Genomic DNA, 18,862 nt, shown 5'->3' on the forward strand with positions numbered 1-18,862 from the left:
CTTAAAGACCTTTTATAAACACACTTTAATTGAAAGAACACGTATATTTGTTTGGTTTGAAATTAGTGTGCATATCCTTGGAATTCACTTTAACCGTAATAGTGCCTTAAATAATCATGTCAAAAATAAAAAAATACAATTCATGATTTACTTAAGTAAAGAAATGAAATATCAATAAATATCTTAAACGCGTAGGACGAAAAATAAGCCTACAGTACTTGTAAGAAATTAAATCTTCGAATTTTGTTTTTTTTTTTAATTTTGGAATTTTCTAGAAAAATTAAATTTTGATCAATTTTCCTACTGACATAAAATTTTGACAAATTTTCTAAAGAAATAAAATATTGACAAAATTTTCTACACTGAAAAAAATCATACTCGGTTCCAAAGATTTTGTCTTTTAACAAATGATTTTTGTATTGATTCCGAGCCAAAGAAGCGGAGAATTTATGCAAGGATACTTTTAAGACGGAATTGTATTTTAACTTTAAGTTTTGCGTACTTGATTCTAGGTAGAAAATTTTAATATATTAGTTTTTTCTGTTTTTTTTCTTCCGTGTGCAATGAAAGTCCTTTTAAAACTTATTAACGACAACTTAAATTTGACTTTAAGTAGAAATTATGCTATGTTTCAAGTAAAAATTATAATTAAAATAAAGTGTTCAAAAACATGAAATATTTTTAAACGCTTTTTTGATTTGCTATCAAGATGCAAAAGACAACGCATTTAAAGACAATTTCATTAATTTTGAAGAATTTTTCACAATTATTCAAGACAAGTTGACCTTGGTCAAACAAAATTTTCTTTAATTTTAAGATACCCACTTTTAATTCGAATCCCTTAATTATGAAAAAAACCATTCGTATTTTAAATACATGACAACTTTGACCTCACGACAATATTTTTTCAGTGTATAGAAATAAAATTTTAACAAAATTTTTTATAGAAATAAAATTTTGACAACATTTTCTAAAGAAATAAAATGTTGACACAATTTTCTATAGAAATAAAATTTGGACAGATTTTTTATCGAAATATAGAAAAAAATAGAAAAAAATGTTGGCAAAACTTTCTATAGAAATAAACTTTGGACAAAATTTTTTACAGAAAAAATAGGAAAATTTATAATAGAAATAAAATTTATAGATAATTTCTATAAAAATAAAACTTTTACAAAATTTTTTAAAGAAATAAAATGTTGACAACATTTTCTGTAGAAATAAAATTTTTACAAAATTTTCTATAAAAATAAAATTTTGACAAAATTTTCTACAGAGATAATATTTTCGCTAAATTTTTTATAGAACTAAAATTAAGAGAAAATTTCCATAGAAATAAAATTTAGAGAACATTTCTAAAGAAATAAATTTTAGAGAAATTTTTCTATAAAAATAAAATTAGGAGAAACTTTCTATTGAAATAAAGTTATGACAACATTTTCTACAGAAATAAAATTTTGACAAAATTTTCTATAGAATTTAAATTTTAACAAAATTTTCTATAGAAATAAAATTTTAACAAAATTTTCTATAGAAATAAAATTTTAACAAAATTTTCTCTAGAAACAAAATTTTGATAACATTTTCTATAGAAATAAAATTTTGACAAAATTTTCTATAGAAATTAAATTTTGACAAAATGTTCTATAGAAATTAAATTTTTACAAAATTTTTTACAGAAAAAAAAATTAAAATTTTTATAGAAATAAAATTTAGAAAAAATTTGTATAGAAATAATATTTAGAGAAATTTACTAATAAAATAAATTTTAGAGAAATTTTTCTACAGAAATAAGATAAGGAGAAATTTTCTATAGAAATAAAATTAGGAGAAAATTTATATAGAAATTAAATTTTGAAAAAATTTTCTAAAATTTTGGCAAAACTTTCTATAGAAATAAACTTTGGACAAAATTTTTACAGGAAAAAATAGGAAAATTTTTAATAGAAATAAAGTTTAGAGAAAATTTCTATAAAAATAAAAATTTTACAAAATTTTGTTAAGAAATAAAATTTTGACAAAATTTTCTACAGAAATAAAATTTTGGCAAAATTTTCTAAAGAAATAAAATTAAGAGCAAATTTCCATAGAAATAAAATATGGAGAAAATGTCTAATGAAATAAAGAAATAAAGTTATGACAAAATTTTCTACATATATAAAATTTTGACAAAATTTTCTATAGAATTTAAATTTTAACAAAATTTTGTATAGAAATTAGAGGTGTGCACGTGAGTAATATTTTACTCACGCTCACGCACACTCACGACGGAAAAATCTTAATCACGCACACTCACGCACGAAAAATTTTCGAACCGCTCACGCTCACGAATACTCACGAATGAATTTATTTTAAAAAATCAAGCTCACGCACACTCACGATAGAAAAATTCTACTCACGCACACTCACGCACGAAAAAAATTCGAGGCATTCACGCTCACGCACACTCACGAAAGAAAATTTTTGCTCACGCACGCTCACGCACGAAAAATATTCGAGCCGCTCGCACTCACGCACACTCACGAATGGATTTATTTTAAAAAAACACGCTCACGCACACTCACGAAAGAAATTTTTTGCTCACGCACGAAAAAATTTCAAGGCGCTCACGCACACTCACGAAGGAATTTATTTTCCAAAACTCACGCAAGAAAATTGTTCTTGACGCTCACACTCGCGACAGAGAATTGTTACAAATGCACGAAAAATTTTGTGAAGAATTTACGCACATTCACGACTGTAGAAATGCTAATTTGACGATAAATAATATATATACCCAGCAAAAACTAGGCAACCACATCTCATTAGAATTGGCATTACCAGGAGTAAAGCTGTCATTACACGTTGCATTACATTGCGGTGAGTTATAATGACTTATTTGTAATGACAAAAATAAATACTTCTTGGTAATTTTCGAATTGTTATTCTCAAATGTTTAGGCAGTTGGCTTAATTGAAAGGTTGAATACTTCTTAGTACGAATGAACTAAAACATTTTTCTATGCTAACTTAATGGAAATTAAAATACATATATACCGATCGACTCAGAATCACCTCCTGAGTTGATCTAGCCCTTGGTGTCTGTCCGTCCATGTATTTGTTGTTCGCAGGATTCCGGTCGCAATTATTAACCGATTTTGATTAAATTTGGTATGTGGGTCTTTATTGGCACGTTATTGAATTTAGATATAGCTCCCATATACACAGTCTCACATAAGTTTACATACCCTTGAGGTTTTTACCTTATTACTAAACATGTTTCTTGTTGTTGTTTATAATCCAGACTAAAAACATCTTCTTGAAAATGGACAAATACTTTGTTTCTCAAATTAATTTACAAAATCTAAAGCATATGTATCCATATTTTATTATATTTTAATAATTAAAGAATTTACTAATCGATCGGCGTCAAATTTGTCACAATGTAACCCACTGACTCTATGTGCAAAATATCATCCAAATCGGTGCAGATTTGGATATAGCTGCCATAAATATGTAGCGCCCAATTTTCAAAATTTGCCCCTTATAACCTTATTATTGACCATTGTGGCCTCATTTATTAACCGATCTTACTCAAAATTAGCACAAGGTAATCTCCTGTAATATCAACAAAACCTGCAAAATATAATCCAAATCGGGTCATATTTAGATATAGCTCTTATATATATTTTTCGCCCGTTTTTGAAAAAATGTACCCCTTGTAACTTTATTTCTAACCATAGTAGCCTTATCTAATATCCGATCTTACTGTAATTTAGCACAAGGCAACCCTCTGTGGTATCAACCAATATATGGATATAGCTCCCATATAAATGCATCGATCGATTTTCCCAAATTTGACCATAATACTCTTATTTATTAACCTATGTTGCTCAAATTTCAAATAAACATGTATTAGCCGATCGTATTGAGACTTGTATGTAGCTATTACATAAATCTATTACCCTATTTTCAGAAATTTGAATTTATTACCCACACTAATTGAGCGATTTCCAGTTTTTTTAATAAAGGACTCAATATTAGTAGCATACTAAATAACTCTGTAGGTTCAGAATCAACTATACTCCTATGTTAATATCAGACATTTCTGTTCAGATTATGATAAAACTCCCATGTACCCAGTAATGTTATTAAATCTGGAAATGTGGTTTTCCCCAAACCTATATCATTGATACCCTACAAACAATGTTCACTAATTCAGTAGGGGTGATTTGGGGTATGATGTAGTCGGCCCGGCCCGACTTTCTACTTTACTCGTTAATTCGAATTTTATTTAATCTACCAATTTTTTATGGTACACTTTTCGACAATATTTCTCATTTTCGTTAGAAAAAAAAACAAAGCAATATTTTATAAAAGGTTTTATTGTTTAAGGAACGGCACTATACTCGGTTTTTGCACCGAAAACCAGCGCTTCAACATTACTTTTTTAATCAATTAATTTTAAATGAAAAAAAAAACTATTACACAATCCATACATTGGAAGGTTTAGTGTGACCAATGTCGTGAGCGTGATTAAAATCGTGGGAGTGACTGACATCGTAAGTGCGATTGACATCGTGATCGTGATTCAAATCGAGATCGTGATTCAACTCGTGAGCGTGATTCAAATCGTGAGCGTGATACAAGTCGTGAGCGTGATTCAAATCGTGAGCGTGATTAAAATCGTGAACGTGATTTAAATCGTGAGCGTGATTAAAGTAGTTATCGTGATTCAAATCGTGAGCGTGATTTTGTTTTCGTGAGTGTAATTATCAGACATTTTTACTCACGCACATTCACGAAGAATTTTTTTTCCTGACTCACGCTCACGCACGAACATTTTCAGCTTGATCACGCTCACGCACGCTCACGAGATTGACTCCATCGTGACTCACGGCTCACGCGTGAGTCACGAAAAATTTCGTGAGTCACGAAAATTTCGTGTCACGTGCACACCTCTAATAGAAATACAATTTTAATAAGATTTTCTATAGAAATAAAATTTTTTACAAAAATTTCTATAGAAATAAAATTTTGATAAAATTTTCTATAGAAATAAAATGTTGACAACATTTTCTGCAGAAATTAAATTTTGACAAAATTTTTTACAAAAACAAAACTTTGGAAAATTTTTTATAGAAATAATATTTAGAAACATTTTTTCTATAGAAATAAGATAAGGAGAAAATTTCTATAGAAATAAAATAAAGAGAAAATTTCTATAGAAATAAAATTTTGACAAATTTTTTTACAGAAATAAAATTGTGACAAAATTTTCTACAGAAATAAAATTGTGACAAAATTTTCTACAGAAATAAAATTTTGACAAAATTTTCTACAGAAATAAAATTTTGACAAAATTTTCTAAAGAAATAAAATGCTGACATCATTTCCTATAGACATAAAATGTTAACAAATTTTTTTATAGAAGTAAAATTTTGACAAAATTTTCTATAGAAATAAAAGTTTGGCAAAGTTTTCTATAAAAATAAAATTTGTACAAAATTTTTGACAGAAAAAAAAGTTTGGAAAATTTTTTATAGAAATAAAATTTAGAGAAAATTTTCTATAGAAATAACAATTTTGCAAAATTTTTTATAAAAAAAAAGTTTTTTGACTAATTTTTCTAACTAAAATTTTGAAAAAAAAAATCCTTAGAAATAAAATTTGGCATAATTTGCTATAGAAATAAAATTTTGACAAAATTTTCTACAGAAATAAAATTTTGGCAACATTTTCTATAGAAATAAAATTTTCACAAAATTTTCTATAGAAATAACAATTTTGCAAAATTTTTTATAGAAAAAAAAAAGTTTTTTTTGACAAATTTTCTAACTAAAATTTTGAAAAAATTTCCTTAGGAATAAAATTTGGCACAATTTTCTATAGAAATAAAATTTTGACAAAGTTTTCTATAGAAATAAAATTTTGACAAAATTTTCTATAGAAATAAACTTTTGACAGAATTTTCTATAGAAATAAAATTTTAACAAAGTTTTCTATAGAAATAAAATTTTGACAAAATTTTCTATAGAAATAAACTTTTGACAGAATTTTCTATAGAAATGAACTTTTGACAGAATTTGACAAATTTTTCGATAGAATTAAAGTTTTGATCAAATTTCTTATAGAAATAAAATGTTGAAACAAATTTCTATATAAATACAATTTTGACAGAATGTTCTTTAGAAATACAATTTTGACAAAAATATGATTAAAAACTTCAAAAAAAGGATTTTTTAAATTTGGTAGATTTTTGGTAAAATTTTCTTCAAATTTTGGTAGATTATTTTTGGCACGAGTGGCAACCGTCGTTAGTGAGTTTGCTAAAACCTTCTGTTATCGTGCCTACAAACCCAGGTGCAATCCACAACTTTCTAAAGCAATGCAAAAATCCGAAAACAAAGTACTTTCGGGCTAAGAAAAGCCTACACTCAAAAAAAAAAGTTTACTTGGATCCAAAGATTTTGAACTTCCCTTAAGGATTTTGGTATTGATTCCGAGCCAAAGATGCGGCATCTTTAAAATAATCACATTTTTTAGCGACCTATCTAGTTTTAAATCTTGGACCAATAAAATTAAAAGTAGTAAGCAGATCTCGTTTATCGAATTTTCATTCTCTTTTTGCGGTATATTAATAAAGCTATTCACGTACAAACAAATGCCAGTTTAAATATCCAAATTATAATAGATACTTCAAAGTAAACAGCGGTTTCTTAATTCCAAAAAAAAAAAAAAATATATAAAACCAAAAATGCTAAACCCTTAAAATAAGTCTTGTCCTATATTCGAAGGTTTTTATCTTAAATTTAAATATTCAATATTTCAGTTAATTTAAGGACGATTTCTTTAAATCCAAATTATGTTTCTTTACTTTAAGGACATTGGTTCAAAGACATGTGACTTTAACGGAGGGATGCAAATTCCAAAATTTGTGTCCTAAATTTTATGAAAAAAATTTTGAAACTAAAATTATAAACTTTATTTTAATTAAAATTGCATTATTTTAAAGAATTTTGTCCTTAATATTTTGTAAATTATACATTCTAAAATTTAGGTTTCGTAATTTTTAATATCAGGTAAATATTTTCTTCAGTGCATGTGAAATTAGTTGGAGATCCTAGTTTGCACTACTTTCGGATCGCAATTTGGCTATCCAAACTACTTTTTTGGAAGCTTTTCTTTTGGTGGGAATTCAGAAAACCCATTTATATAATATAGACATTGATTTTAATATAAATAGTTTCGAATCACCTCAAAAAAATATGGTTTTACAATTCTTGTAGGAAAACTAGCTAGAATATCAGCCCCAAACCAATGATACCATCTAAATAGAAAATGTTATATGTACCTGTAAATGTAAAGTGGTGATATATTAATTTTATTTGCCTACGCATGTATTTGTATCAATTCGCATACACACATGTACATGGATTAACGCACACACACCAAAATAAATACACTTACAATCAACTTTAATAGATTCCAATAAAAATAAATAAACAAATGTAAGGCGAACATTAAATTACATAGGTAAATAAACAGAGGGCGACACATGCGTTTTTATGATAATGAAGATTGATATTTGTCTGCTTTGCTACTTAAAGCAGCCCACCATGTCATAGGCTTTTGTTTATTGAGGTTTTCTGAGGCAATGAAAATTAAGACGTTTCAAGTTTCTAACACTATAAGTTTTTTTTTTTTAATTAATGTTTATTCATATGATGTGGTAGAAAATGCTATATTCGACAAGATCTAGTGCTAAATTCGACGTGAGCTAGTGTGTCTAATATCATGGATTTTAATGATCAATTTCTTACGAAGATGGTTTTGCATAGGGTAGATTGGTAATTATCAATCTCAATCTCAATTAAATTATTCAGTCCATTGTGATATCAGTCCATGGTGGTGAACTTCTCCGAATTACTTGAAATTATGCACAAATAGTACAATTAGCATTCTACCTATGCATACCGAATTCAGTTGAAGTCGGTTCAGATTTGGATATAGCCCTCATATATTTCTTACGCCAATATGTACTTATATGGCTCTGATTTAGCCACCATATAAACGTACAATCACAGAATTGCCCTATTTTACCAGAGTAAGTGAGGTTTAGTGCAAATTTTTGGCGCATTTTACTAAGCAAAGGTCCAAAGGCATTTAAAGGTACCGTACCTTCTTTTCTTCAAGAAAAAAAATTTAAATAAAATTTTTTAGGTACTCAAAATACGAATCGAAACCTTTATAACTTTTGATTTAATTCCGATATTTTTGTGATTTTGATTGAGTTTGGCAGAAAAAATGTTTTATATATATACATATATATATCAAAAAAAAATCGTTTAAAAAATCCCCCAAATTTTAAAAGAAATGATATATTTAACAAGTATATACGGCCGCAAGATCGGCCAGGCCGAATCTTATGTACCCTCCACCATGGATTGCGTAGAAACTTCTACGAAAGACTGTCATCCACAATCGAATTAATTGGGTTGTGATATCTTAAATCGTTTTCTAAATTGTGAGTTAGTCCATTCGTGGTATATATTAGACAAACAAAGGTATATATAGGTAAGTCTACAAATAATTACGAATCGATATGGACTTTTGCGGTACGTAGAGAGCCAGAATTGAAATATGGGGGTCGCTTATATGTGGGCTGTATACAATTAGAACTTGATATGGACCAATTTTTGTGTGATTGGGGATCGATTTATCTGAGGGCTATATATAACTAAAGACCGATATAGACCTAGTTAGACATGGTTGTTAACGGCCATATACTAGCACAATGTACCAAATTTCAACTGGCTCGGATGAAATTAGCTCCTCCAAGTGGCTCCAAAACCAAATCTCGGGATCGGTTTATATGGGGCTATGTACGATTATGGACTGATATGGACCACTTTTGGCATGGTTGTTAATTATCATATACTAACATCACGTACCAAATTTCAACCGAATCGGATGAATTTTGCTCTTCCAAGGGGCTCCGGAGGTTAAATCTGGGGATCAGCTTATATGGGGGCTATATATAAATATGGACCGATGTGGACCAATTTTTGAATGGTTGTTAGAGATCATATGGTGACACCATGTACCTAATTTCAACCGGATCGGTTGATCTTAGAGGCTCGGCAAGCCAAATCTGGAGATCGATTTATATGGGGGCTATATATATTTATGGACCGATGTGGACCAATTTTTGCTTAGTTGTTAGATACCATATACTTACACCATGTACAAAATTTCAGACGGATCGGATGAAATTTTCTTCTCTTAGAACAATCGAAAGCCAAATTTAGGGATTCGTTTATATGGGGGCTATACGTAAAAGTGGACCGATATGACCCATTTGCAATACCATCCGACCTACATCAATAACAACTACTTGTGCTAAGTTTCAAGTCGATAGCTTGTTTCGCTCGGAAGTTTGCGTGATTTCAACAGACGGACGGCAGAACATGTTTGTCCCAAATACACATATTTAAATATCACTCGATCTGGACAGAATTTGATAGACTTCTACAAAATCTATAAACTGAAAATATAAATCGGCTAGGTTAGGTTAGGTGGCAGCCCGATGTATCAGGCTCACTTAGACTATTCAGTCCATTGTGATACCACATTGGTGAACTTCTCTCTTATCACTGAGTGCTGCCCGATTCCATGTTAAGCTCAATGACAAGGGACCTCCTTTTTATAGCCGAGTCCGAACGGCGTTCCACATGGCAGTGGAACCAATTAGAGAAGTTTTGAAACCCACAGAAATGTCACCAGCATTACTGAGGTGGGATAATCCACCGCTGAAAAACTTTTTGGTGTTCGGTCGAAGCAGGAATCGAACCCACGACCTTGTGTATGAAAGGCGAGCATTCTTACCATTGCACCATGGTGGCTCCCTAATAAATTATTTAAATTATGGTATAAATTATTTAAATTATGTCGAAGAAATTCTAAATCCATTCTGGAAAAATAAACCCCATATAAACCGATTCCCAGATTTGGTTTTGAAGCCTCTTGGAGGTGCAAATTTCACCCGATTCAGTTGAAACTTGGTACGTTGTGTGTTAAATTTTATTTTTAAGGATATATTTAAATTTCTTTAAAATTTGAGTTTCTTGTCATTGATAGTGGAACACATTTTTATACCCTGCGCCACACTGTGGAACAGGGTATTATAAGTTAGGGCATATGTTTGCAACACCCAGAAGGAGACGAGATAGACACATGGTGTCTTTGGCAAAAACGCTCAGGGTGGGCTCTTGAGTCGATATAGCCATGTCCGTCTGTCCGTCAACACATTTTTGTGATCAAAGTCTAGGTCGCAGCTTTAGTCCAATCGACTTCAAATTTGGCACGAGTATGTGTTTTGGCTCAGAATAGAACCCTATTGATTTTGGAGGAAATCGGTTCAGATTTAGATATAGCTCCCATATATATATTTTGCCCAATATGGACTTATATGGCCCCAGAAGCCAGAGTTTTACCCTAATTTGTTAAAAATTTTGCACAAGAAGAACAATTAGTACTATAGTCAAATGTACCAAATTTTATTGAAATCCGTTCAGATTTTCGCCCGATATGGACTAATACGGTCCCAGCAGCCAGAGTTTTACCCCAATTTGGTTGAAATTTTGCACTAAGAGTACAACTAGCATTGTAGCTATGCGTGCCAAATTTGGTTGAAATCGGTTCAGATTTAGATATATCTCCCATATATAGCTTTCGCCCGATTTACATTCATATGACCACAGAGGCCAATTTTTTTGATCCGACTTAGTTGAAATTTTGCACAGGGAGTAGAATTAGCATTGTAGCTATGCGTGCCAAATTTGGTTGAAATCGGTTCAGATTTAGATATAGCTCCCATACATATGTTTTTCTGATTTCGACAAAAATGGTCAAAATACCAACATTTTCCTTGTAAAATCGCCACTGCTTAGTCGAAAAGTTGTAAAAATTACTCTAGTTTTCCTAAACTTCTAATACATATATATCGAGCGATAAATAATAAATAAACTTTTACGAAGATTCCTTAAAATTGCTTCAGATTTAAATGTTTCCCATGTTTTTATACCCTGTTTTTATACCCTGCTCCACACTGTGGAACAGGGTATTATAAGTTAGTGCATATGTTTGTAACACCCAGAAGGAGACGAGATAGACACATGGTGTCTTTGGCAATAATGCTCAGGGTATGTCCCTGAGTCGATATAACCATGTCCGTCTGTCCGTCCGTCCGTCCGTCTGTCTGTGAACACATTTTTGTGATCAAAGTCTAGGTCGCAATTTAAGCCCAATCGCCTTCAAATTTGGCACATGTTCCTAATTTGGGTCAGAATAGAACCTAATTGATTTTGGAAGAAATCGGTTCAGATTTAGATATAGCTCCCATATATAGCTTTCGCCCGATATGCACTAATATGGACCCAGCAGACAGAGTTTTAAACCGCTTTGCTTGAAATTGTGTACAAACATAACACTTAGTCGTATAGTCAAGTGTGCAAAATTTGATTGAAATCGGTTCAGATTTAGATATAGCTCCCATATATATCATTCGCCCGATATGGACTTATATGGCCCCAGAAGCCAGATTTTTGGACGACTTTGGTTGAAATTTTGCAGTAGGAGTACAATTAGTAGTATAGTCAAGTGTGCAAAATTTGATTGAAATCGGTTCAGATTTATATATATCTCCCATATATATCTTTCGCCCGATATGGACTAATATGGTCCTAAAAGCCAGAGTTTTGGCCCAATTTGGTTGAAATTTTGCACAAGGAGTACAATTGGCATTGTAGCTATGCGTGCCAAATTTGGTTGAAATCGATTCAGATTTAGATATAGCTCCCATATATATCTTTCGCCCGATATGGACTTATATGGACCCAGAAGCCAGAGTTTTATCCCGATTAGCTTGAAATTTTGCACAAGGAGTACAATTGGTAGTATAGTCATGTGTGCCAAATTTCATTGAAATCGGTTCAGATTTAGATATAGCTTCCATATATATTTTTCGCCCGATATGGACTTATATGGCCCCAGAAGCCAGAGTTTTAGCCCAATTTGGTTAAAGTTTTGCACTAGGAGTACAATTAGTAATATAGTCATGTGTGCCAAATTTGATTGAGATCCGTTCAGATTTAGATACAGCTACCATATATATCTTTCGCCCGATATGCACTTATATGGACCCAGAAGCCAGAGTTTTATCCCGATTAGCTTGAAATTTTGTACAAAAAGTACAATTGGTAGTATAGACAAGTGTGCCAAATTTTATTGAAATCGGTTGAGATTTAGATATAGCTTCCATATATATTTTTCGCCCGATATGGACTTATAGGGCCCCAGAAGCCAGATTTTTGGCCCAATTTATTTTAAATTTTGCACAAGGAGTACAATTAGTAATATAGTCATGTGTGCCAAATTTGATTGAAATCGGTTCAGATTTAGATATAGCTCCCATATATATGTTTTTCTGATTTCGACAAAAATGGTCAACATACCAACATTTTCCTTGTTAAATCGCCACTGCTTAGTCGAAAAGTTGTAAAAATGACTCTAATTTTCCTAAACTTCTAATACATATATATCGATCGATAAATCATAAATAAACTTTTGCGAAGTTTTCTTAAAAATGCTTCTAATTAAATGCTTCCCATATTTTTGTACTAAAATTGTGATCCACCCTAGTGCATTAGCCAACGTAAATTTTGAGTCTATAGATTTTGTAAAAGTCTATCAAATTCTGTCCAGAAAGAGTGATATTTAAATGTATGTATTTGGGACAAACCTTTATATATAGCCCCCAACACATTTGACGGATGTGATATGGTATCGAAAATTTAGATCTTCAAAGTGGTGCAGGGTATAATATAGTCGGCCTCGCCCGACTTTAGACTTTCCTTTCTTGTTTTTTACTAACATTGTGTTCCACCCTAGTGCATTAGCCGACTTAAATTTTGAGTCTATAGATTTTGTTAAAGTCTATCAAATTCTGTCCAGATCGAGTGATATTTAAATGTATTTATTTGGGACAAACCTTTATATATAGCCCCCAACACATTTGACGGATGTGATATGGTATTGAAAATTTAGATCTTCAAAGTGGTGCAGGGTATAATATAGTCGGCCCCGCCCGACTTTAGACTTTCCTTACTTGTTTTTTATTGTTTCATTATTAAATCCTCCATCGTAAAGTCGTTTCGCCATATAGTCGAGAGAAACAGCGTATTTAAAATTAAGTATTATAAGACATCTAAATTCGTTTTAGCCTTATAGATAGGTTACAAAAAACATCGAATTAATGGACAATTTCAATAATTTTGAAAATTTATTTATTTTAAGGAAAAATTACAATGAGGTTTAAGAGAATTCCTTTTTATGTAAAGACTATTTAAAGTTGAATTACATAACCCTAAAGACAAAACGTCGTCAATGAAAAGTTTATCGACCTTTGACTAATAAGAAAAAAAAAAAATTGTCAGAGAAATGAGTTTTCTATGCTAAGCAAAACTCACATCCGTACTTCAAGGACAAAAAATCTTATTGATCAAAACAGTATTTTTTCAGTGTAGAATTTAAATGTATGTATTCTATTCAATAATACTTTCTGATGGAGATACTCTATCTATGCTTCCATTCATTAAGCCCGTTTTCCGTTCTCTCTATCCCATTTGGAAGTCTCTAATATGTAGCAATCCTTATGGTCAGTAAAAATGACAATTTTCAAATGAAAATAAATTTATGATTTTTATCATTTTTACCATATCGGTTACACGTTTGCTTAAATAAATCATTTGTCAAATGGACTTTCCATTCATACGCCAGCATGTGGGTGTTTACTTCATTTGGGTCTTTCTTCACCAACGGAATATAATCATTATTGGCCATGATTATCCTTATCTGACTCCTTGTAATGTCATATTTGGTGATAATTTTTGACATGATATTATAAATTGACTATTACAATGTCGACAAGTCATTTCTTGTTGGATTTTGCTTTTTTACTACGGCGCATTGATATCGTCTCATTCATTTTTCATGTCATTTTTAGTATTTGTTCATTTTTAGTTTTTCTTCTTTGGCTTATTCCATATAATTAACATTTAATGGTAAAATATTAGAGGGTATTTGTTAGGAGATATGTAGTTGACTTGACTTGACTACTATACAGTCATTAAAGTTTATAGTTCCGAACATTTCTCACTTCCTTTTTTATCATGCTTAGCCTTTTCGTACCTGGTGGCTTTCCTTTTGCAGTCATATCATGGCATCACGTAATCATGGGCGTTTAAAATTTCTATCGTTCGTTGTGAGGATGGCAAAACTTGCATGCCTTTTTCAATGGTTAAATGCATTGGTTTGGGAACCATAGACGCTATTCTTTGTAATATTGTTGTATGGCGTCTAAAGATATATAAAACAAAACTGCCAATTACATACCACATAAGGATGCAAACTATTCTAGAATAGTATTTTTTTTTTCAGTTTTTCAAAGAAAATTTAAAACCGTGTAATTAAATTGCTTTTTACAAGTTTTTTTTAATGACACATTGTGAAAATATATAAATTTCTATGAAATTTATATAAGCATAGAAATAAATTTTGTTTTCTGATTTAATCATGATTGTAATTGATCTGATTAACTTTTTAATTGAAATTGCTTTAAAATAAACAAAAAACGTACTCTAATAAAAAAATTTATAATTAATTTCTTTGTCAATTTAAATTAATTTTAACGATTCAATTAAAAAATTATTTTATAGCAAAACACAATGAGTTTTTAATAGAAGCAATCAAATATTTGTTGTATTATTATACACCCCACCATTGAATGGGGGTATATTAACTTTGTCATTCCGTTTTTAACACATACACATATTGCTCTAAGTACAACTGGTAGTATCGTCAAGTATGCACAAATTTGATTGAAATCGGTTGAGATTTAGATATAGCTCTCATATATATATTTCGCCCGATTTACACTCTTATGACCACGGATGCCAAAGTTTTACTCTAATTTACGTACAATTCTGCAGATATAGTAGAACTGTGCTCAGCTGAAATTTACACCTTCGATTGGCCACCAGATCCCAATCATTATATCCGGTAACCCCACGGGAAATTGGTGCAAATTGCAACTAATGGGCATATCACATGACTAGTACTAGTTAGAGGTGTGCACGTGACACGAAATTGTCGTGACTCACGACAATTTTCGTAATTCGTGCGAGAGTCGTGAGTCATGCTCATGACAACAGCGTGAGTGTGCGTGATTAAAAAACCAAAATGTCGTGCGTGAGCGTGAGTCACGAAAATAATATCTTCGTGAGTGTGCGTGAGTAACGAATTACACTCACGAAAATATTCCTGCTCACCAACATAAAACGCTTAAGAGTTAAATTATACCCTCCACAATAGGATGGGGGTATACTAACTTTGTCATTCCGTTTTTAACACATCGCCATATTGCTCTAAGACCCCATAAAGTATATATATTCTGGGTCGTGGTGAAATTCTGAGTCGATTTGAGCATGCCCGTCAGTCCGTCCGTCTGTTGAAATCACGCTAACTTCCGAACGAAACAAGCAATCGACTTGAAACTTGGCATAAGTAGTTGCTGTTGATGTAGGTCGGATGGTATTGCAAATGAGCCATATCGGACCACTTTTACGTATAGCCCCCATATAAATGGACCCCCAAATTTGGCTTGCGAATCCTCCAAGAGAAGCAAGTTTCATCCGATCCGGCTAGTGTTAGTATATGGTCTATAACAACCATGCAAAAATTGGTTCATATCGGTCCATAATTATATAGACCCCATATATACCGATCCCCAGATTTGAACTCCGGAGCCTCTTGGAAAAGCAAATATTATCCGATCCGTTTGAAATTTGGTACGTGGTATTAGTATATGGTATATAACAACCATGCACAAACTGGTCCATATCGGTCCATAATTATATATATCCAATGGCCAATCACACAAAAATTGGTCCATATCACCAAAAATAATATACCAAAATTTTATTTCTATAGAAAAATTTGTCAAAATTTTATTACTATAGATAGTTTTGTCAAAATTTTATTACTACAGATAGTTTTGTCAAAATTTTATTTCTGTGGAAAATTTTGTCAAAATTTTATTTCTATAGAAAATTTTGTCAAAATTTTATTTCTATAGAAAATTTTGTCAAAATTTTATTTCTATAGAAAATTTTGTCAAAATTTTATTTCTATAGAAGATTTTATCAAAATTTTATTTCTATAGATAATTTTGTCAAAATTTTATTTCTATAGAAAATTTTGTCAAAATTTGATTCCTACAGAAAACGTTGTTTTGTTTAATAAACAAATTGTAAGTGCCGATGTTGAATGTGAACCACACCTAAACGCCAAGATTTTTTCCGAATTTTATTTGACATTTCACTATTTCAGACTTACTCAACTTGAACAGTGGATGATCAATTTTCGAAGAAAATCATCTTCAGTCATGAGGCACATTTTCACCTCCGTGGATTCGTCAATAAATAGAATTGCCGCATTTGGGCGAATGAGAACCCAAGAGTGATTGTCGAAAAACCAATGCACCCACATGGAGTGACTGTTTGGTGCGGTTTATGGGCTGGCGGCATCATCGGGCCGTATTTTTTCCAAAATGAGGCCGGTCAGGCAGGTACTGTGAATGGTGTTTGCTATCGTGACCCGAATTGGAAGATATGGATGTGGCCGATATGTGGTTTCAAAGAATATGTCGTTAACGAGACGAGACGCAAAGTTTCAATATTTGTGTACTAAATTCAATAAAAAAAATTTTTGAGGCAAAGATTTTAAATTTTATTTTAACTAAAATTTCATTATTTTAAAGAAACTTGTTCTTAATATTTTGTAAATAGCGAATCCTAAAATTTAGGTTGCGTTAGTTTTAACCAGGGCTGTGGAGCCGGAGTCGGAGTCTTGGAGTCGGAGTCGTAAAAATTTTGCTCGACTCGACCGGCTAAACCAAATTTTTTAAAACACTTCACACTTTTGTAATCAAGCAAGTTTTTACGCAAATTAGTTTCCATTGCGTTATTCATTCGATCAATGTACAGCATGATTGTAAATGAAAATCAACTTCCAATTACGGCTATCTTTTTATGTTTCCTAGAATGTTAGACTAGCAGATGGGCTGGATCGATCTAGTTTAATGCCTATATCAATTAATTTGAAATATTTCGAACAATCGAAATTATTATTTTTTAATTTTATTTTAAGGCCATATAAAGATGTGGAATATTGATAGAACATTTTTTCAAAGTTGTTTTTTATAGAAAATTTTGTCAAAATGTTATTTCTATATAAATTTTTGTCAAAATTTTATTTCTATAGCAAATTTTGTGAAAATTTTATTTCTATAAAAAATTTATTCAAAATGTTATTACTATAGAAAACTTAGTCAAAAATATAGAATATTTTGCAAAATTTTATTTCTATAGAAAATTTTGCAAAATTTTGTTTGTTACACAAATTTTTTTTTCTATTGATAATTTTATTTCTATAGAAAATTTTGCCAAAATTTTATAGTAATAGATTTTTTTATTAGAAAATTTGGTCAAAATTTTATTTCTATAGAAAATTTTGTCAAAATTTTATTTCTATATAAAATTTTGCAAAATTTTGTTTGCTACACATTTTTTTTTAATTGTATTTCTATTCATAATTTTTTAAACTTTCTATAAAAAATTTTGCCAAATTTTATTTTTATAAAAATTTAATTCAAAATTTTATTTCTATATATTTGGTAAAAATTTGATTTCTATAGAAAATTTTGCCAAAATTTTGTTTCTATAGAAAATTTTGCCAAAATTTTATTTCTATAGAAAATTTAGTTAAGATTTTATTTACTTGACAAAAAATTTTCCAAAATTGTATGCTCACTGAGACTCACTGCTAAGTCGAAAACTTGTAGAAATGACTCAAATTTTCAATGAATGAATCATAAATGCATTTTTGGCGAAATTGTCTTAACAATTATAAATATTTCCCAAATATTGCCCGAGATTTTGTAGAAGTCTGATTTGAGATTTTATCAAAATGTTGATCTAAATACAAAGTTGTGCAGAGTATATTATAATCGGCCCGCCCGACTTTAGACATTCCTTGCATTTTTATTTTTTGTTAAAATTGTGTTACGTCCCATAACGTTAGATTAAATTTTAAGTACATAGATTTTGTAGAAGTATATAAAATTTTGTCTAAATCGATTCAGATTCAAATTCATGCATATGGGAATATAAACCTTTATATAGCTCGCAACAAATTTAAAGGATTTGAGATAGTATCAATAATTTTGGTCCACAAATACATATACTTTTGGTATCTTCTCATATTATGATGGGTATTTATGTTATATCATTATTTTATTTATTACACATTGCCCTAAATTTGAAATATAGAGTTAAATTGGCATCTAATGTGAAATTAAGACCTTTTTTGCACACATAAATAAATACGATACTTTATATCGATCCACTTACGGTACCGCCACAATAGAACTACAAATTAGTGGTATTAAAATGAGATTTAGTTATATTACCCGGAGTCGACTCCGGAGTCGGAGTCGGAGTCGAGCTGATGACTAATGCTGGAGTCGGAGTCGGAGTCGAGCAAAATTGGCTCGACTCCACAGCCCTGGTTTTAACATCACGCAAATATTTTTTTTTCAGTGTATGAACTTGCATTAACTTTTGGTTGCGTTAAATATCTTTGTATCAAAGAAATGCGTCTTATTTTACAAGAAATATTTATGTTTACGACAAATTTTTTTTTTCAGTATACATTTGTTTTAAATATTATGTTATGACATAAAGCAAATATATTAAAATTTTATA

The 18,862-nt window shown here is 30.6% G+C and overlaps 1 protein-coding gene across 5 annotated transcripts in view; it reads left to right on the top strand.

Annotated features, from left to right (window-relative positions):
• LOC142228290 (frequenin-2) overlaps positions 1–18,862 on the top strand; it is a 236,324-nt gene that overhangs the window by 30,191 nt on the left and 187,271 nt on the right. The window lies entirely within an intron of this gene.

This window comes from Haematobia irritans, chromosome 3 (assembly GCF_050003625.1).
Source record: "Haematobia irritans isolate KBUSLIRL chromosome 3, ASM5000362v1, whole genome shotgun sequence".
In the NCBI taxonomy this organism is placed as follows: Eukaryota; Metazoa; Arthropoda; class Insecta; order Diptera; family Muscidae; genus Haematobia; species Haematobia irritans.